The 21,790-nt window shown below is 40.2% G+C and overlaps 1 protein-coding gene across 6 annotated transcripts in view; it reads right to left on the bottom strand.

Moving 5' to 3' along the window:
• Nucleotides 1–21,790, bottom strand: part of JAKMIP3 (Janus kinase and microtubule interacting protein 3) — a 698,412-nt gene that overhangs the window by 52,249 nt on the left and 624,373 nt on the right. For 2 of the 6 annotated variants that reach the window (XM_069239747.1, XM_069239746.1), the window contains one exon: nt 17,106–18,145. The gene's annotated coding sequence lies outside the window, so the exon portion shown is untranslated. Of the gene's footprint in view, nt 1–16,831; nt 18,146–21,790 lie in introns of those variants that run through there. The other 4 variants (XR_011204932.1, XM_069239748.1, XM_069239745.1 and 1 more) reach the window with 4 other exon arrangements.

Genomic DNA, 21,790 nt, shown 5'->3' with positions numbered 1-21,790 from the left:
ATACAGTAAAAAGGTAGTATTGGAGTGTTCTATTTTCAGTGTTTATTTGGTGGATCGACTACCCAGTCACAAAACACAGAGAGGATAAATTAAAGAGAGTCAGCAAAATACTCGTCACTGTCAATAAGTCCCTCAAGGCAAACAAGACACAGAAGACTGAAAACCATTGGTTAGACTTAACACATTACTTATCTTTTTGTTCAGAATCACAGGGGACTAGGGTAATCAGGAAGTGTACGTGCTCTATAGTGAGGGACCGTCACCAGCCATAGTGCCTTGTCATTCATCCTTCACTGAGTGTCCGAGTGCAATTTTCCCTGTGCTCGTTGCATCCCAGCTCACCACCTTTTCCAAAATCCCTCCCCAGAGCCTGAGACTTGCCTGAGACCATGGCCCTCCTAGACGGTGGTGGGGAAAACCTCATTCCTCTCTGCCCCTGGGGCTCACTGGACTTCTCTGCGCTTATCACCTCGTTTCCTCGTTCTTCTCCTCCTGGCGTTCCCTCTGGTGTTCCGGTCGGCTCGTGGCAGTGTTTTGCAGCTGTCCTTCTCTCTAGCTCTGCTGGCATCCTTTCTGTCTCTCATGGTTCATCCCTCCACACTTTACCTCCTGGACTACTCTTTCCCTTCTTTTAGTGCAGTCTTCCTTCCAGGGTATGGGGAAATTTAGTCTGCTACAGTCATTTCCTCTATGATGAGAAGTAGCAGCCATGTTGGAGATGTTGGTTGAACCAACAGCTGTACTACAATTAGCTAAAGAGAGCAGGTTTGAGTGTAGAAAACTTCATGAGGACCACCCGGCTTCAGAGCTATTAGACACAACCGTGTTAATCATTCCTCTTGTATTGAGGCTGGGAGTTGATAAATTGTTTCAGAATAGAGTGATAGCTGTAAGCACATGAGATAGATAAACATGAGAACTGTAGTTAATGTATCTGACTGAATGTGCTTTTCTAATTTTCCCAGGCTATGAGGCAATATTATTCCAACGTATCACAATCTGTAAGTCAGAGACAGAGTAGGGACAGATCCAGGACACTCTTCATGCATGTTTCTGTAACTTTATGTTTAATTAACAAAATTACATTAATTCACTTAAATAAATACTTCAAAACTATTAAAACTCTCTTTCTTTAACTTTAGAAAACAAACAAGTTTGTATTTTGAAACTATTGTTTGCAGCTTATTACATTTCTTACAGCCACTCTCAGATGAAGATCCACATTGAGGGTCCAGACAAAGAGTAAGAGGTAGCAGGGATAAAGAAGCAAAAGGTAAATCAAACTGTAATAGTGTATTCAGTGAATGGGCAGTGCACCCAGCAGTTAATCTGGTAGCAGAGGTAATAGTTGAGTGCTAGTGAGAAAATTAAGCTGCAAAAAGATTAAAAAGGATGTTATGAGCTAGTGGAAAGATAGAATAAAAATATTTAATGCTCAAAGCTCGACTGCGGCAAACAGACGGAGTGTGGTTGATGAGGCAGTCACAAGTGGCAGCAGTGGAATCAAAGAAGACTTTCAACAGATATTAGTATTAGTATGGCTGTTGTGTCGACTTATGTGGAAATTATTGGATATTGTCTTCTTTCCAACTTTATGAATAGAAGTTATAGGACTAAGAAGTAGTCCAAGATCCCGCAATAGATTGTTTTGTCTGCAAAGGTGAAGTGTAAATCTTGCAACGTTGCCGATGACAAATTTGTGTGATTGTACTAACAGACATTGGTGATTGAGAAACATGATGTGCAAAAGTGACTCATCGCTAATTGGGTGAGTTCCCACAAGTCAATATTTCCCTTTAATTAATTGTGGATTAAAAACTCGATGGATTCTTTTAAACAATCTTACTCAGACAGATTAAGAGACTATCTACTGATTTCTTTAGGAGAGGTAAAGATTCAGTGAAATTTGCATTTTAGTGATTTTTTGTTGAGAAGGGAGAGAAGTGTAAAAGAGGGAAAGGTGCTGCAGAGAGCAAGTTGTGACATAATAGGGTTCTGCACTGTCATTGGTCAGTTGGTGAAGGTTTGCTCTGTCATTGGTAGAAGTTCTGTTAAGGAGACACTTTTGTTTTTGATCATTGTAATCAACCTGAGTTTTGACAATAATGTAGATTTTAAAAGCAACAAGAAGATTAGTAAGAGGTGGGTGTGCCAATTCCAGTTAAAGAGGGAGAAGAGACTCCTTCAGAAGGAACACAGCTTACCATATTATGTTGGAGCGAGGATTACATACATGTCTTTGGCTTTGAGAATGGAGTAAACTTGCAGAAAAGGAGGGTGATTTGACTTTTCCTAGATGGGGAACATTTAATTTAGCATTAATCAGACAATTCAGTGACATGCAGTGATTTGAAGCTACCCGCTAGACCCACCCAGTTTAAAGCATTGCATGAATGGGAGAGAATGGCTTGAAATCATGAAATGGAGAGAGACATTTGCAGAGCTAAAAAGTAGTAAGGTATTATGCAGACGCGATTTGGGATCTAAGGGCACAAGTGTGGAGGAAAAGGATAGCTGGAGGGACGAGACTATACCCTATGCATATAAAGAAAGAACAGAAAAGACCAAAAGATGATGAAAGACCACTTTGGAAGATGTTTAGGGGGAAAGCAAGGTACAGGTAGAACAGAAGACAAACACTGAAACTGATTCAGGGAATGATATATATTGGAGGAAATGTTATCAACGCATCCTCCACCTTATATTCAAACCTAGGTGGAGACTGCTGTAAATAAGTTGACCAGTGCCACTGCACTTATAGATCCTGTTTTCTCACAGCTTACTAGTCAGATGCAAACACTGATGCCCATAAATGTATCATCTGTAATGAGACAATCAATGCTGTCCCAAGTGATAGCAGCCCAACCAATTACTCCACAGCCTGTTGTTATGCAACCCTTGACACAGCAAGCACATGTTACTACTCCTGGCTAGATTAGGACTGCCCAATTAAAATCTTCAGCAGAGGTAACAGTGGGCCAGGTTACAGTTACTCAGAGTGCTGCACTAGTTACACAGCAGACAGGATTTACACAGTTTATACCAGCTGTGGAAATTCAGCAAGCTTCAGGGGACACTGAGGCAAATAGGTTTGCCCCGACTTCACAGAATTCACAAATTGAGGTTTGTACACCACCACAAAATATTATGACTTTGGGAGAGGGAACTTGGTTTGACTTTATGACACAGCCAACACCAACAGCGGAATTATCAAGAGACAGACTGGTCCCAGAATGAATCCAAGAAGTCATTAAAAGGTATGGGAAGACAGAAGAAGTAGAAAAACTGAGCAGTAGCACTAATGTAGTTAGTGCTCAGATTGGTACAGAAACACAAAATGAAAGACTAATGAATGTCCCACAGTTGAAAATAGAATTAGAGAAATTCTATTGAATAATATCAAGAGAAAGAATTGGTCTATTCATGTAAAGGTATTACCAGGACAGCAGCAATGGTACATGCCCAGTTGACTAAATTCGAAAATAAATATGACATAGAAATTTCAAAGAGTGTATTTCTTCAGAGAAGCTTTAGGGTGCAGCTAGATGACAAATCCATTGAAAAAATGTGCACGCCAGGATTGCAAATACATCTTACCTAATTATTGAATTGTGTACACAAATGGAGTGAGATGGAGAAGTACAGAAATAAGGGCACAAAAACTAGAAAAAAAAAGTAAAAGAAGCTAGCTGAGGAGAAAAAGAAAAAGAAAGAGCAGTTTGAAAAGAAAGAAACCACTTTTGCATATCCCTTGAGAGAAACAGCAAGTGAGACATACATTAATGTGCCATGCAGCAGAGGGGATCTTTTGTCATTTACTAACAATTTTCCATAATTAAGAGACAGTCCAATGCAATGGTATGCTCAGGTTAAAAGGTTTGTTAAATCGTCAAAAAGTTTGTGAGTTGATTTGGATACCTTTTTCGACATTGTAGTGCTGAGTGATTTGTGGGCAGAATATAAAGCAGCAGTTCAATGGCCATGCTTGGAGTCTCAAAGGGAAGCTAGCACAAATGCACCGTCTCTTGCAGTGATAAATAAATATTATGAGGCTATCAAGTTTTTAAAGTAGGGGATTCCTCTCACAGATCTGAATTATTTTAAGATAAACAGAATGCAGCAAGAGGTTACAGAGAAAGTGCATGAGTTTTATGAACGATTGTTGGAAGCCTTTCAGCAGCACACAAGACAGACACATCGCGATCCTGGAGATATGGGTTACTCTATTACTACTTTTGTGCTTCTGTTGTGACTTGAGATTTGTCAGCATAAACAGCAGAATGTGATTTATTGGCAGACAAAGTCTTTAGATTAGATTTTGAAGTAGATGCAGTATTGTTGTGATGAACAGGAAATGAAGAAGTGAAAGATTAAGTAGACATTCATGTTAGCCCAGACAAAGTTGGTACAATCAGGTTTTCAAAACCCTACAGGTGTTGACAATCTGGCAGCCTTCAAGGGATGAGAGGAGTGATGCAGACAGGAATTAAGACTTTACCAGGAAGAGGGGTTCCTACTGATTCAAGTGTTGATATTGTGACGTTAAAGAAAACAACTGCTTGTCTCCTGTGCAAAAAGTGGGGCATTGGAAGCTGGAATGTATATTTAATCCTGATAAGAGTCAAGGTAATCAAATGCAAGAGATGACTCAGGCCCAACTATCAAATGTTCCATGAGACAGGTGCAAGCCCCTATACTCAATCAGAATCAAATGATTACCTGTGCCACAAGCCCCTGCAATTTAGCCTGTTATAAACCGAGCCCAATTTAATCAAAACCTAAAATGATACAAAATGTGACTCAGAATCCTAAATCAATATCATTAGTATCACAATTCTGTTTGATAAAAGTGAGGCACTGAATTTTGGCATATCGTAATGACAGTGCCTAAGATGGCAAGCAGATTGCATGCTTGGGGCAATTTTAGAGGTAGACCAGAGTGGACCATATTTAGAAGGAATTGTAAATGGCCATTCGGTAGTGTTTTTAATAGACACTGGGGCTACCCTTTCCACTGTGAGAACAGCGAAGTACCAGAACTACCCTTCTCGGGAAAAATAATACAAGTAGTGGGTGTTGCAAATAAACTGGTTACTAATCCAATTTCAGGAGAGGTTCTTGTAAGGATAGTATCTTTCAGAGACAAACATCAGTTTGTGGTGTAAGCTTCAAGTCCTGTTATCCTGTTGGGAAGGGATTTATTGGGCAAGTTAAATTGCATGATCAGTTGTACTCCGGATGGAGTCATGTTCCAAATTCACAATCACAAAGATGTGGGAATCAGTTGAGACTTGAGAGAAACGGCAGAATTTTTTCCAATACTGATATTAAATCACTTGCCTAAAGATTTGATTGAAATGGTGAAGGCAGATGCCGGGGACATTACTGGAACAGAAATTGGACTAATGAAAGGAGTTGAACCAGTGTAAGACCTGACAGCCTTAGGGTGGTCACCCCTAACTTTTTGCCTGCCTCCCTCCACTTTTTGGACACAGTTTTTGCAGGTTTTAGGACTCTAACGAGTGCTAAAGTGCATATGCTCTCTCCCTTAAAACATGTTGACATTGGTTTATACCCAATTGGCTTATTTAATCTACTTGTAAAGTGCACTACATGTGCCCAGGGCCTGTAGATCAAATGCTACTAGTGGGCCTGCTACACTGATTGTGACACCCACATAAGTAGCCTCTTAACCATGCCTCAGGCCTGCCATTGCAAGGCCTGTGTGTGCAGTTTCACTGCCACTTCGACCTGGCATTTAAAAGTACTTTCCAAGCCTTAAACTCCCCTTTTTCTACATATACGTCACCCATAAGGTAGGCCCTAGGTAACCCATAGGGCAGGGTGCTGTGTAGCTAAAGGGCAGGACATGTACCTGTGCAGTTTACATGTCCTGGTAGGGTAAAACTCCTAAATTCGTTTTACACTGATGTGAGGCCTGCTCCTTTCATAGGCTAACATTAGGGCTACCCTCGTATACTGTTTGATTGGTAGATTCAGATTTGAAAGGAGAAACAAGGTCATATTTAGTTTGGCCAGAATGGTAATACAAAATCATGCTGAGTGGCGAAGTTGGATCTAATATTACTATTATATAAATGCCACTTTTAGAAAGTGAGTATTTCTCTGCACTTAAATCCTTATGTGCCTTACAATCCACGTCTGGCTGGGTTAGTTGAATGCTCCCTTGTGCATTCCACTCAGACAAACCCCAAACACAGGATGCTCAGTCACACTTGCACACATCTGCATTTTGAGTGGGTCTTCCTGGGCTGGCAGGGTGGAGGGTCTGATACTTACAGGTCAAATGACAGTAGCCTGCCCTCACACAAAGGACTGCCACACCCCCTACAGGGACCCTGGCAGACAGCATGGAACTGAAAGGGGACCTTGTGCACTTCTAAGCCACTCTTTGAAATCTCCCCCACTTCAAAGGCACATTTGGGTATTTAAGCAGGGTCTCTGACCCTACCAACTCAAACGCTTCTAGACCTGAACCTGCAACCTGTCAAGAGGAACTGCCTGGCTGCCCAAACGACTCACCTGACTGCTGCTTTTCTGCAAAGGACTGTTGTTGCCCTGCTGCCTTGCTGCCCTCTGGCTCTACAAAGAAGTGTTCTCCAAGGGCTTGGATAGACCTTGTCTCCTGTTCCTCGAAGTCTCAGGACCAAAAAGACTTCATCCTACAAAAGAACTCCTGGTGCAGTGAAAATGTTGATGCACAGCCTGCAAGAAACAATGAACAGCCTGCATCACGGTGAGCAAATCACCGCACGTCGAACCAGATCGACGCAGCCCGACTTCGCAAGAGAAGATCAACACAGCGGCAGCGTTGCAACTGAAACTTTGATGCACAGCCCACTGGATCGATGCAAACCCGAGCTGGAACCACACAGCCCGACTTCCTAAGAGGAATCGATGCAGCGCCTGCCGTGCAGTAGAAATTTCCATGCATCACCCACCGGATCGACACAGCCTTCTTGACTTTGTCTTGCACGCCCAGGATTTCAATGCATCGTCCCTGGGGTGACTGAAAACCCCTCAACCCAAAAAAGATCCCAGTCTACACTCCGGAAATCGACGCAAAGCCTGCCCTGTGTGAAGACTCACCAGTGCATCGTCTGTGTGTGCCAAAAAATCGACGCACACCTCCCCGTTTTCCATGCATCTCCTCCTCTGCAGTCCCTTGTGGAGAATTTGAAAGCAAACCAGGTACTTTGTGCTTGCAAGAGACACTTGTTGGTTTTTAAAGCCTATAGACACTTTATATCATTTTTACAGTGGTAATTCAATGTGTACTTATTAATTCTTGATCGTTTCGACCTGCATTTATCCAGGTAAACATATATTTTTTTAAACACTGTGTGGTGTATTTTTGTGGTGTTATACTGTGTTATTACATGATTTATTGCACAAATACTTTACACATTGCCTTCTAAGTTAACCCTGACTGCTTAGTGCCAAGCTACCAGAGGGTGGGCACAGGATAATTTGGATTGTGTGTGACTTACCCTGACTAGAGTGAGGGTCCTTGCTTGGACAGGGGGTAACCTGACTGCCAACCAAATACCCCATTTCTAACAATCAGTATAAGTAAAAGTCAAGCCATATACGATTTTCCCAAGAACACCCTTTTACCCAATGATATCAGAAGCAATAGCAGGAAGTATGCCCCTGAAAAATGAAATGTCAGAGAAAGGAATATTAAAAGAACTTATTGGTACTCCATTCAACTCACCAATCATGGGATTACATCAACACAATGGCAAATACAGAACATTGCAAGATTTTAGAAAATCCCATGTTGTCATGTGGTTCTGAATCTAGCCACCATGTTTTACTAGATACCCTGTACAGCTGAGTGGTTCACTGTGATTAACCTCTGCTGTGTGTCTTTGTCCATACAGTTACACGAAGATAGTCAGTTCTTATTATCTTGTGTTCCAAGAGAAAGGTAATTATGTGGTGTTGTGCCCCACAGGGGTATCCGGAGAGCTCATGACTTTTTAATGAGATTGTAAAGAAAAATCTAGATGAAACTGCCAGGATATTCTATTTTGATCCAGTACTGAAGAAAAATGTCAGAAAAATTCTATAGCATTGCTAAACCATGTAGCTGAGAATGGCCATAAAGTGTCACAACAAAAGCTGCAATATTGTCAAAAGGAAGTGCAATACTTGGGACACATAATTGAGGAAGGGACAAGGATGGTGTCCAATGACAGAAATGAAATGATTTAAAAAATGAACACTCCAAAAACACAGAAAGAGTTCAGAATATTTATTGGAATGACTGGCTACTGTAGACAGTGGACACCCAACTTTTCCCTGGTGGCAAAACCTTTACTAAGGATAATTTATAAAGTTAATAAGGACCTAATTCCATGGGGCATCGAATGCATGAAAGTATTCCTGGAGTTGAGAGAAAGTCTCGGCCGCACACCTGTATCGGGAATTCCAGATAGTACTAAATAATTTATTCTGTTCTGCAGTGAGAGAGAAGGATGTGCTCTCTCAGTGTTAAACCAAATTCATGGAAGTTGCAAAAGACCAATTACATACTTCTCTGTGACTGTTGATCCTGTGGTGGCCACTTTGCCTCGGTGCTTGAAAGAGGTAGCTGCGTTGAACGCCAATCTTTAGAAGTGTGAAAATAGTGTGATGAGATTTCCTTTGACTGTTATGGTCCAGCATTCGGTTGAGGTGTTACTAATCAAAACTAAAACATAGCACCTTATGAATTCGTGACTCACCAAATATGAGCAACAGATATTGGGGGTCATTATGAAAACGGTGTTATTTACCGCAGTGTCCATGCTGGTGGTCATTACACTGACCGCCAGCCCCCTCAAAACCCCACCGACCGAATAAACAACATTCTGCTGGGCCGGCTGGCGGAAACATTTTTTCCGCCCCCCAGCCCAGCAGAATGAAGGGCCGGGACATTGCGACAGCTCTACATGGAGCCGCCGTCAATGCCACTGTGCAACGCAGATCACTGCCCGTAAATCAGGCAGTGGCCTGGGCGACTGGGCACTGCATGGGGGCCCCGGAGCACCCCTTCAACCCAGCCTTTCACTGGCGAGGCAACCCGCCAGGGAAAGGCTGGAGGAAAACGAATCATGTCGGATAATGATTTCCACCATAGTCAGGCTGCCTGTCGGCGGTAGCCTGGCGGTGGTGGAAGGCCACCTGTGGTGGTCCACACAGCCTTCATTATTTGGTGGCTGAGACCGCCATGCCAGTGGCGGTCATTACTACCACCATCCGGCATGGCGGTCTCAGTCACCAATGTTCTTAATGAGGGCCATTGTCTTGAAACAATGTGGTGTTTAAAATATGTCATGGTTTAAATCCCAGCACACTATTGCCAATACCTGATGAAAATGAGCCAGATCATTATGAAAATTATTGCCTTGATGTCACAGATTTGTGCACAAAACCCAGACCAAACATAAAAGATGAACCATCGATTAACCCAGATTATATCCTTTTTGTGGATGACTCATGCTTGAGAACAAATGAAGGGTGCTTAAGAGCAGCCTATGCGGTCTGCACTATTCAAGAAATAGTTGAAGCATCATGGTTGCAAGAAATTACATTGGCTCAATTTGCAGAATGAATTGCTCTTACTAGAGCCTGCAAAGGAACAAATGGAGTAAGGGTGGCAATTTTTACAGACAGTCAATATGGGTTTGGTGTTGTCCATGACTATGGGCAATTGTGGTCACAGTAAGGTTTCATGACCTCTGCTGGAATGCCTATCAGAAATGGGCAACAGGTGAACAATCTATCAGAGGCTTTAGAAGAAGCCATAGAAATAGCTGTTATAAGATCTGCGGCACATAGGAGCAACTATAGCTATGTCACAATTGGCATCAGGTATGCTGATGTAGTGGCACAGTACTGTGCAACTATTTCATGCAATTAAAATGGATCATACATGACTAGAAGCCAGGAAGGGAGACTTTTTGCAATGATTCTGAGAACTGCAGACAATTGGGATGAATTGAGACGCATGCAAGAGAATGCACTGATTGAAGAAAAACAAGGTTCGATCAAGGCAGGATGTGGGATTGATGACAATAATGTTCGGGTTTTATTGAAAATCAATATTGCCAGACATTCTACTTACAAGAATGACATGACATCTACATGGCAGGCACTTTTGGGTAGGAATGCCATGATTGAAACATCCAAAATGTATTAGTATAACCCAAGGTTTAGAGCACAAACCCAAGTGGTTTGCAACAGGCGTGTTGTGTGTCAACAAATGAATGTGTGTAAAAGAACACATGTTACACTGAGTCATGTAGGCAAATCAGGAGGACCTTTCAATAGGATGCAGATGGATTTAATTGAAATGCCACCTTGCAATGGGCTAAGGTACATCTTGGTGATTGTTGGCATCTATTCCATGTGGGTAGAGGCATATCCAACAAGAAAAAATGACAATCTCACAGTGGCTAAATTACTACTAAGAAAACTGATACCAAGGTACAATATGCCTGTTTCTCTGGAATACTCACTTTAATATTGAGATTATAAAAATGTTATGTGCATCATTTAGAATCAATAAGAAAAGTCATTGCAGCTACCGTCCAGAAGCTTCCAGAATAGCTGAGCAAATGAATGGTACAAATAAATCAAGATTGGCCAAAGTATGTGTGTGCATCAACATCATTAAAATGCCCAGATGCTTTACCTTTATTCTTAATGAGTCTGTGAAACACACCAGATCAGAAAACTGGGTTGTCCCCCATGAAGTGTTGATGGGGAGAGCCATGAGATTATTGAGATTATCTGCAGTCCCAGCAAATGTGCTTGTGAATATAACAGAGGACATGGTAGTAGACTACTGCAAACGTATGGCTGATGTGGCACGTTCTACGTCTCGTATGGTTGAATTTGTAACCAAGAAACCAAGCCAAGAACAGTGCCACAATCTAAATCCTGGACCTACATTAAGAATCATGTGGGAAAAACCTGTTTAGAGCCCTGCTGGAAAGGCCCCTTTCAGGTAATTCTGATCATGAACACTGCAGTAAAGTGTGCTGGAATTTCTAACTTGGTTCATGCCTCACACAATTAGAAGACAAAACATCCAGAAGAAGAAATAGAGTCTAGAGATTTGGTGTACGTGCCACCAAACTTTGCATGAGAATAAAACAGTGATCAGAATCAGCAAAGAGAAAATTGGGGTGAGGAAACTCTAACAGGTGTAGTGGTCCATTTGCCAGACATTTCACAGAGTGGTGACAACTATGAGGTACAAACTGTAATTGTCGGAGACCAAGATTCGGAGGGAAACACAGAAGCATCAAGGGAACTTGAAGACCCAGAATATCATACAAATTCTGGAATCACCCACAACAACGAAAGTACAATAAATGAGATCTAGCAGAAAACTACCAAAAAGAGGAATAATCAAGTGGTGCTAGTGAAACAGAAGAAACATCAGACATACTCAGAAGGTCAAAAAAAGCATGAAGATATTCATCACCTGAATGGACTAATGGTTTGGGACAAATACTGAACATATCCATCTCTGACATACTTGTCTGGAGCAAAGACCTATCAGAACCTCCCTGAAACAGAGAAAGATACTCTGGAAAGAAAACAAGAGATTTGAAATTGCAAAAGACACTGAATGAACATAATGAAAAATAAGTAGAAGTAATAAGAAATGTACCTACAGTTGAGATTAAGAAGAAGAAATTTAGAGATAACAGTTGAGAAAAACATAGAGTAGATTCAGGGATTATCTAATGAGAGTTTGTACTAACAAAGAAATATAGAAAGCTTTACTGACTGACTAAACTTAAACAAGTAAGGAGATTTGAAAAAATATATGTATTATTATTTACTACATATATATTTTGTTGCTATTATTATCAGAATTAAATTTGGTAGTAGATCTGATAGTAGATAAAGCATGTGTACTGTAACTAGAACTAGAGTTAAGATATTCCATGGGATTTTTCTTATATTGATGTTATTAATAGCTATAGCTATTGTTCTAGTGATTTATTTCACACCTTAAACTGAGAAGATTAAATCTTTCTTACAGAGTGTAACACATCATTACACAATAGATGAAGACCAACTGAAAACATCCTTTGTAGACTATATGAAGGATGATTATGCAATGAATGTTTATTCTAGATTCGTGCAAAAATACACTAGGGCTTTAGATGTTAAGGTTTGCTTTGTTTATGCTCACATGCCTTCTTCTGCAGATGAACAAGTTTCATAATATCACATGCCCATCACTTATGCCACATACTGCAGTATATTGCTTCATTTAGTATATAGATTGTGACATTTTGAATATTATTTTTGAAATGATGATGTGGTGCTTTCTAAATACCATTAATGAAAGACATGAACTTACACCAAAGGCTAAGCTAATGGAGACAGCTTGGCACTATTTTGGACCCTATTTTCCTGTAAATACAGTTAAAGCACATGGGATAAATTTAACATGTAAAATGAGTAAACAAGAGCAAATTCTCATCCAAATGTTATAAGAAAGAAATGAAAGACTTACAAAGGCTGAGAACAATAGGAATTATGAGCAAAAGAATGTGTGGAAGAGAGACGAAGATGAATTCAGGAAAAAGATAACTGTACCTAAACTAAGGTTAGAGGAGAGATTGGCTGGAAGGATATGTTTGTATAAACAACAAATACAGGAGAAGAAAATACTAGTGGTAAACAACAGGTGTAAACATACATTTGAGTTATTAGGAGGTGAAGTTAAAATGTTGCAAGCGGATGATCCACCTATACCAGGAGTGTATTTTATTTGTGGAACTAACGCTTATTTCAAATTACCCGCATTTTGGGAGGGACTACGTAATTTAGCATTATTCTTTCCCAAAATGTATCATGTAGATTCTTCAGATGCACTGAAAATGACTCCTGCATGTAGAGGATATATGAGAAGTGTGAATGAAGGGACATGAATGGTGAGAGACATATTTGGGACAATCATTCTTGCTGTGGGAGTAGTATTAAATGATGAACAGATAAGAAAGCTATACACAGTAGTACATATATTTGCTGCAAGTACATCTGGAGCTATATTGCTAGAAAAAAACTGAGCTTGTTGGGTTATATCAATGGTTTTGCAAAATAAATATGCTTTAGACATTCTTTTGGCTGGTAAGGGTGGAGTTTGTAAAATGTTAAGAATTTAAAATTGTTGCAGTTATATTCCTGATGAAAGTAAAAGGATAGAGGCATATGCAAGTAACATTGCTGACTTGAAATTAGATTTGAAACCAATGGACACTCCAACTATAGCTGAAAGTATCTCTAAAGGGTTTGCTAAAGTAGGACAAGGTTAAAGGGAATAGGAGGTGGAATCCATAGCTATATACTAATTCCAATTATACCAGTAATAATATATATCATAACTCTTTATTGAGTCTGACAAATAATAAGAGTACTAATTTACACAGAGAAAACAAATTAAAAAGGAAAATGAAAATGAAAAGTATTTTGAAATGAGTGAAAGAGAGAAGAATATAAGAGATTGAAAGAAAAAGAAAAGCTAAAGCGAATAAGACAATAATCTGAAATAATTGAAGAATGAATCATTGAAGTAGTTTATGATGGTTCCAAACCATCACTGAGGGGATTGATAGGGCCCCAATAGAAAATTAAAATGTAATTACTAATTACTAACATGAGAATGATTGCTAGGTCCAGAAACTATTGTTGCATAAACGTTTAAACCATGCTCTGAACTTTATGTAACATGTGTTGCATGATTTGCAGATCTCGCTAGGCTAGCACATATTTCTGTAAAATGTTCTTCTATAACCTCTTCTTAGGTTGAAAGATGCTACACAACTTCTCTTAAAACAATAAAAATACTATTACTTACACCCCTACCCACTTACTAAACTGCTTTGGTATGCACTGGTAAGTATTTAGAAAATAACAATTGCTTGTGTGATTGAAATACTACATTGCATGAATAATGGGAATTAGGTAGGCGTTGCACTTATCTATGTAAATTTGCTCTTGCAGAAGTGAAGGAATGCATGAGAAAGGAAGTATGAGTATCAAATCCCTACTGCAAATTCTACACAATCTCAAGAAATGTATAACTTTGTTAATCAATGTATCAATCAATTTAATTATAAAAGATGTCCTAGAGATAGAGCAGGGATTTGAGAAGAGTGCAAGAAGATAGAGAGTGCGAGATGACCACATTGACCTTAACTTCTTCTTCCGCAGTTCCTGTCAGACCTCTGAGCCACAAGTGATTAGAGAACATTGGCTATAGAAAGACAGAGGCAATATTGTAAAGTGACAGCACTAAGCTGACCACATTAGCCAACGAGAGCAGGTTTGAGTGAAGAAAACCTTATGAGAACCACCCTGCTTCAGAGCTATTACCTAACAGTTATTCATTTTGCTGCAGATATTGTATTGAGGCTGAGAGTTGATAAATTGTTTCAGAATAGAGTAATAGCTGTAACCACATGAGATAGATAAACATGAGAACTGTAGTTAATGTAACACACTGAGGGGGTCATTCTCCACCGCCCGCCAAAGTCCCGCCGCCAGAATACCGCTGCGCGGTCAAAAGACCGCTGCGGTAATTCTGAGTTTCCCGCTGGGCTGGTGGGCGACCGCCAGAAGGCCGCCCTCCAGCCCAGCGGGAAACCCCCTTCCATGAGGATGCTGGCTCCGAATGGAGCCGGCGGAGTGGAAGGGGTGCAACGGGTGCAGTTGCACCCGTCGCGATTTTCAGTGTCTGCTTGGTAGACATTGAAAATCTTGGTGGGGCCCTGTTAGGGGGCCCCTGCAGTGCCCATGCCATTGGCATGGGCACTGCAGGGGCCTCCAGGGGCCCCACGACACCCGTTGCCGCCAGCCAGGTTCTGGCGGTCAAAACCGCCAGAGCCAGGCTGGCGGTAAGGGGGTCGGAATCCCCATGGCGGCGCTGCCTGCAGCGCCGCCATGAAGGATTCCCTAGGGTGGCGGTTAACTGGCGGGACACCGCCGGTTTCCCATTTCTGACCGCGGCTGTACCGCCGCGGTCAGAATGCCCAAGGATGCACCGCCATCCTGTTGGCGGTGCATCCACGGTCCCCGGCCCTGGCGGTTTTTACCGCCAGGGTCGGAATGACCCCCTGAATGTTCTTTTCTAATTTTCCCAGGCTACAAGACAGTATTATTCCAACTTATTAAATTCTGTAAGACAGAGACAGACAGAGTAGGGAAAGATTCAGGACACTCTTCATGCATGTTTCTGTAACTTTATACTTCATTAATAAAATTAGATCAATTAATTTAAATAAATTCTTCAAAACTATTAAAACTCTCTTGACTATGGAAAACTAACTTACTAAATAAGTTTGCATTTTGAAACTACTGTTTGCAGCTTAATAAAGTTCTTACAGCCACGCCTAGAAAAAGATGCACATTGAGAGTCCTGACAAAAAGTATGTGGTAGCAGGGATAAATTGACAATTGGTAAATTCAAATGTAATGGTGTATTCAGTAGGGTAGGCAATGCACCCAGCAAACCAAAGACAATATCTATAAAGTCAAGGTGAGATACAGGAACAGAAACAATTTGTGGCATGTTGGCTACTGTTTACACACACCTAAACCCACTTCAGAATGCACTTTGGTGTCACTCTGCCAGTTTTGATGAAGTCACAATCCTATATCACCTGATGTTGCAAATACACCATGGTTTAGTGGTTGTAAGTCTTTGAGATGTGACAAGAGGTGCACCTCCAACAAAATGTGGGTGTAATGTGGGCACGGGTGTGGTGTTGGAGAAGGAACCTATATTTTATTTCTGATTCTCCAGGAATGTGCTGCATTTGCACAAACCCACTTCACACATGCATAGGAATTAAGACCAGGCTGGCACAAGTGATACATGCAAGCATATACGCATGTATTTTGAAATTTGCAATGAAGTTATTGTGTCTATTAGCTCACCATGATTGCTCGCTACAGTAAGAGCTGAAAATTAATATCCAGGGGTCTAATTAACAGCAAGCGCCTGAAAATCCATGAGGGAGTCAGCAGCAAAGTCCTGCAAAACACACTTTGGCATATGTATAAAATCTTCTCATGTAAAAACTGATTCTGCACTGTGCAGTTTTTGTAAATATGCAGTGCCAACATTTGAACAGGACATACTTGTGCAAGCATTTCTATCTTTGATGGAGATCATGTACTAGAAAATAAACTAAAGCGGTAGTAAAGGTTTTTCTGCCTGAGTTGCACATCCTTAGAACGCCCTGTCAATTGACACTGAGTCGGAATCCAAGGCCTCACGGGTAGCTCCAGCTCTAAATTTGTGATTTGTGCTTTTGTCTGTTGGTTGAACACTGTATCAGTTCTTGGTTACATCTACAGACATACCACCATAACCAGAGCCTTAACTGCTCAGAATTGTGATTATTGTATAATATAGATTTTATTTAATATCTGAAGCTAGGTTTTATAATGAGATGCATTTTAGGATTGTACCGAAAGAACGACTATTTTTATACGTTTTGTGTTTTAATAAGTACCCAAAATAAAAATAAAATAAAAAAGTGAATGTTGTTATGTATTATTTATAAAAAATATTAGTTACACTTTCAAAGTTGTTACTTTTGTTGATACTCTCAAAATAAAACTTTGATGAGGTTTTCATATTCTATCTGCATAAACTCTCATATTTCAGAAGGATATGTACATACGCTACAGGCTAGTGGTGCATTTCTGTTCCCAAAACCAGCTATATGATATCGGTATTCTTACAAATGTTCACATAAAACCAAGGACATTAATGTAGTTTGCTTACCTTTTAGCACCTTTACGAAGAGGATATCTTCAATGTATTTACAAAAGATCCGAATATAATGTTCTAAATTACACCCCATGTGTCGATTTTTCAGAGTATAATACGATTCAGAAAAAAATAATTTGACTTCCTGTCAGTGTACCGTATTTATTTTCTTTGTGTCCTCATTTGGCACTTAAATACTTCCGGTGCTTCTGTAAGTCTTCTGCTATTTGTGAGTGATTTACAACTGTGCTTTCTTGCTGAATCATTCATTTTTTAAATATTTCTTTTTAGGTTGTCATGACTTTATAGTTCCTGGGTTTAAGGATAAAGAATGCTGCCTTTATTATTTCATTTCAGAGGTCCTTCCCATTCCCTTGTGCTTTCTCATTCCATGTGTTCCTATTATCTATCACCCTGCTGCTGTTGACCCTTGAGCACAACAAATCGCTTTTCCAGCTCCCATTGGCTTTCAACAGAAGATGATTGGAAAATGGCAGAGTGGTGTCTATTTTCATGAGGTGGATCATGGTCATCTGACATCCTTGGGGCATTATCCAATAAGTGTTGCATGAATTGTGATACTGACATCCGAGCTGAAAGGGAGCCCTTATGAGTAATTGGCCTTGGAGTCTTTTTTTAATTTATTTATGATGTGATGTTGGTACTTTTCGGCTTGCCCTATCTGCAACATACCCTGTGTCAGTGAAAAGGAATATACTTTTCTTCAGCTGTTACACCACCAAAGTTAGCTTGTGCTGTTTCCCACTTTCATTGGAAAATGCATAGTCCTTCGTCATTTTTACATTTTCAACAGAATCTTGGGTACAACTCTGGTTCCATCACCACACTTCCATTACATATCAACATTGTCCAAAATGTGCATAAGAAATCAGATGAGTGAAGTATAAAACATAAGGTAATCATTGCAAACTTCCTAATAGAAGTAGTTTACTACCTGCTTAGCAGGTAAACATACGTTATTAATTTCATCAGAATTAATATACTGCTTTTTCACGTAAAGCTATAGCCGCTGCAAGCAACAGTGTCTTGGCAGTGTGTAGAAAAGCCTGCAATCTCACCCATATTCATTTTTGGCTTTCTTCTTTGAGGATACACAATGTGTCTTCGGAATAAGTTCAGTTCTTGACACAAAGTGAGGAATTCGTACTAGTAAAACATTCTCTCTTGCCCAGAAGAGTCAACATTTTTAAATGTCAATCGCAATGAAAAGGCTGTCCTGTTTTTTATAAAGCATTTTGAAAATTGATCTTGCCAGTCAAATATGTCCAGCAGCAGCTTTTCGTTTTTACCGGGCTGAGACACGTTATTCTGTCAAATAAATACAGCGCATCAGAAGACAACATATATGGCGAGATGAATATAGAATATTAACTTTCATGCAACTTTCAACATAACTTTTTGGACATTTAATCACATGAATACTGACATTGCAACTCACAATATAAATATTGTTGTACTTGGTATCACGAAGCATTGAAAGATTACCACATGCAAAGACAGTTGGTAACCATTCCCATGGTGAAAGCAGTGCTCTGTGAATGACATCTGTAGGTAGCAGAGAGCAGACAGCGGAGTCCTGGACCCTCTGCATGTTCCCAGTAAGGCCACTTTGCAGTGTGACACTTTTATTTTTTTATTTTGACACTGCAACACTTAGCCATACAGTATAGACGAACTGCAATACCAGCACGTTGCATCTGTGAATGTAGAGATGGAGCTACGCTGTATCTTACAACACTACATCTCTGCATTCACAGCTAGTCTCACAAATTTGCACAAGAAAATCTTGCCTTATGAAATTTACTGCAGCTGGATTTCTGTGAATTATTGTAACTAGCCTTTGCGCTGTACAGACTTGTTGCATGTTGCACAATTCCTAGAAATGTCAAGGTTACATCGCATACCCGGTGCAAAAACAGAACCATTTTTACAGTCAGAGATGGCCAATCAGTAATTTCCAACCGCAGTAATACGTTACTGAATCACAATTTGTGTTTGTGATTCGGTATTCGGAAGAAGCATGTTTAGGGCGTCCCTTCCAAATACCGAATCTGAACATGTATGAATGTTTTGTGGCCAAATTACAGTCACAAAACATTCATATTTTACGGACTAGTTGAAGGAGGTGGTAACCCATTTGCAAATGGGAAAAGGTCCCCACGGGATCACTTCCCCTTTTACAATGGAAAACAAATATTTTTGAAGAACTGGCAGTGGTCTCAAAGACCACTGACTGCTCTCAAAAAATGAAACTTCAAAGTTTTATTTTCTTTATTCAAACACATCCTGTTTTTCTTTAAGAAAAACGGGCTGCATTTTTTATTTAAAAAAAAAAAAAAAGATTGCTTTATGAAAAAGCAATCCCAGACATGGTGATCTGCTGACCCCAGTAGGCCACCATCCCGGTGATGGCTGTCAATCCTAATGGTCACAAATTGGAACTTACCTCAATATTAAGTTTTCCTACAATACATTTTCTTACATTATAAATTGGTATTTTCTAATTGCCATTCAGTAAAAATCATAATTAGGAAATCACAATTCCTACATTTTGTACACGTGGCCCATGGTTCTGAGATTTGTGGCCTCCCTAATGAAACACCTTGACCAAGTTCAGAGAAACCGGGAGAAAATGTAGCATGCCTATTATCATAGAAACATCTAAGTATCTGTTAAACTTCAACAAAAGAAGAAATTGATCTGTGTATCTAAATCAGGGGCAACACATCTTAGCAAATGGAATGCAGAATAGCTCACATTTTCTAGAGTACACTATAAAGGGTGGTCGGTGCTCCATGAGGGCCAATTTATAAATGTCTTCAGCCCTGAAAAAAAATTAAAGTTACACACCTGAACTAAGTTTTAAATACTTTAACAAGGATATATTTAGGGTATTGTGCGCCCTTTTACTTTGGCACGTCAGAACCTCTTTAGGAGGGCCATGGGGCAAGCAGGGGTTACCACACACATCCTGGGGCCCAACTTAGTATGGGCCCTGAGTAATTGGGCCAAGCACTATCCCTTCAGCACTTGACTCTCAGTGGTAGCATGGGTTGTGGGTCACGGCTCACGGGGCACGGAAGGGGCGGGGTGGCATGCGGAGGGGGGAGAGGGGTCAATAAACATTAATTTAATTAAAAAAAGAAAAACCACTTACCTTAAATTGCGGCGCGCTGCTCTGCTACTCCATCGCAGGCTGCAGGCACAAGCTCCCAGCTCTATAATTATATCTTGCACCCTCACCATGCACTGTTTATGATCCCACATATTACATAATTCATTATATGTTCAGTGACATCATTGATAACATTACTGATGGCAACTAAACTGATATAATTGATGACAACACTGTGCATGGTATGTCAGGGAACATGTCATTAGTGTTGAAATCCAAGTCATAAACAGTGTATGGCAAGGGTACCAATTATAGTTTCTTGAGTTCACTGTGCCCGGTGAATTTCAGTGTGTTTTTTTTTGTTTAAAATGTTTCTTTCAAACCAACATTTTCATCTGACTATAATGTCACTTTAAACTTTGTTTTTTCAGTGAATTTCTAAGTGTTGTTAAATGTAAAGTGTGACAGCATTACCATACCTAACTATAGCGTCACTGTTACCTTTGGTTTTCAGTGAATATATCAAGTTATAGTTAGGTTAGAGTTTCCATATTAAGAGTGATTTTTTGCCAATAGCTTTAGTGCCTTTTTATGAATCTTCCCAACACATTCCCAAAAATTAGTTCACTCACCTCGGTTGCCTCTTGGAAAGTTTCAGGATTAGCTGTTAAGTGGGGGCTGAGAAAAAGAGGTGGGGGGCTAAATCATGTTTTCTCATGTAATTTCACAAAGGCATTTTGGAAAGTGACACAGAAAAATGACTGAACAGATTTACACCAAATCTGGCAGAAAGCTAGCTCTTTACTAAGAAAGTGTAGCTTTTGTGATTTCCTCTAAATCTTTTAAGTTAGAATTAGAGTTTCCATATTAAGAGAGATTTGTTCCTAATAACTTTAGTGGCTTTTTACAAATCTTTCCAAAAGTTCCCAAAAATAAGTTCACTCACCTCAGCTGCTCCCTGGAAAGTTTCAGGATGATCTGTTACGTGGGAGCTGAGAAAAAGAGGTAGGGGAGCTAAATCTTGTTTTTCCTATGTAATTTCCCATAGATATTTTGGGAAGTGACACAGAAAAATGACTGAACAGATTTACACAAAATGTGTCAGAAAGCTAGATCTTTACTCAAAAGGATAGCTTTTGTGATTTCTTCTAAATCATTTCCGTCATTTTGGAGAAACTAATGTTTAAAATATAGTGATATCTGGACAGTTAGTCCTACAGGCATGCCATGGTACTCATGTGGTACTGCAAATTAAAAAAACAGAATGATTTGATTGGATGCTTGGGCTTATTTACCATTAAATATCTTGGTCACTGGACTGGGTGACATGATTAGTTGGCCACAACTCAAACAGGGATTTTGTAGTAACCCTTATAGGATGTGTGGACTGGATCCCCAATTCCCAAAAATACGGTACAGTTAGGCAGGGTAGAAGTACCCTGATTCCCTATCCCAAAGACCAAAATAAACAAAAAATTGTGTCCTGGGTCACGTGGAACTCCTGTGAGAGCTAGTGAAGCCTCCTGTGATAACCCACGGGAGTATGATGGGTTTCTGTGCGGTGCCCGCATGGTCCTGCGGTATTCCAGCGGGGACCTAGAAAGCATTAAAAAGTGTTGCTTACACTGTGCCACTTGTCCAATGGTTCTATGGAAGTACATCAGTGTGGAATGGGTGTCAGTGAGGGATTATATGACCGTTGGGGGTGGCCATCAATGGAAGGTTGGCTTCCTGCGGAATGTTGGGCACAGAGTGTGGCTGTCGATGAGGCTTAGTAGCCAACCCGCCCCTGAGTAGGGCTGAAGGCCATGTGCGGCAATGGGATTAGCGACCCACAG

This window comes from Pleurodeles waltl, chromosome 6, assembly GCF_031143425.1.
Source record: "Pleurodeles waltl isolate 20211129_DDA chromosome 6, aPleWal1.hap1.20221129, whole genome shotgun sequence".
In the NCBI taxonomy this organism is placed as follows: Eukaryota; Metazoa; Chordata; class Amphibia; order Caudata; family Salamandridae; genus Pleurodeles; species Pleurodeles waltl.
The sequence above is the reverse complement of the archived record's forward strand: the minus strand, read 5'-3'. Positions and strand labels throughout refer to the sequence as shown.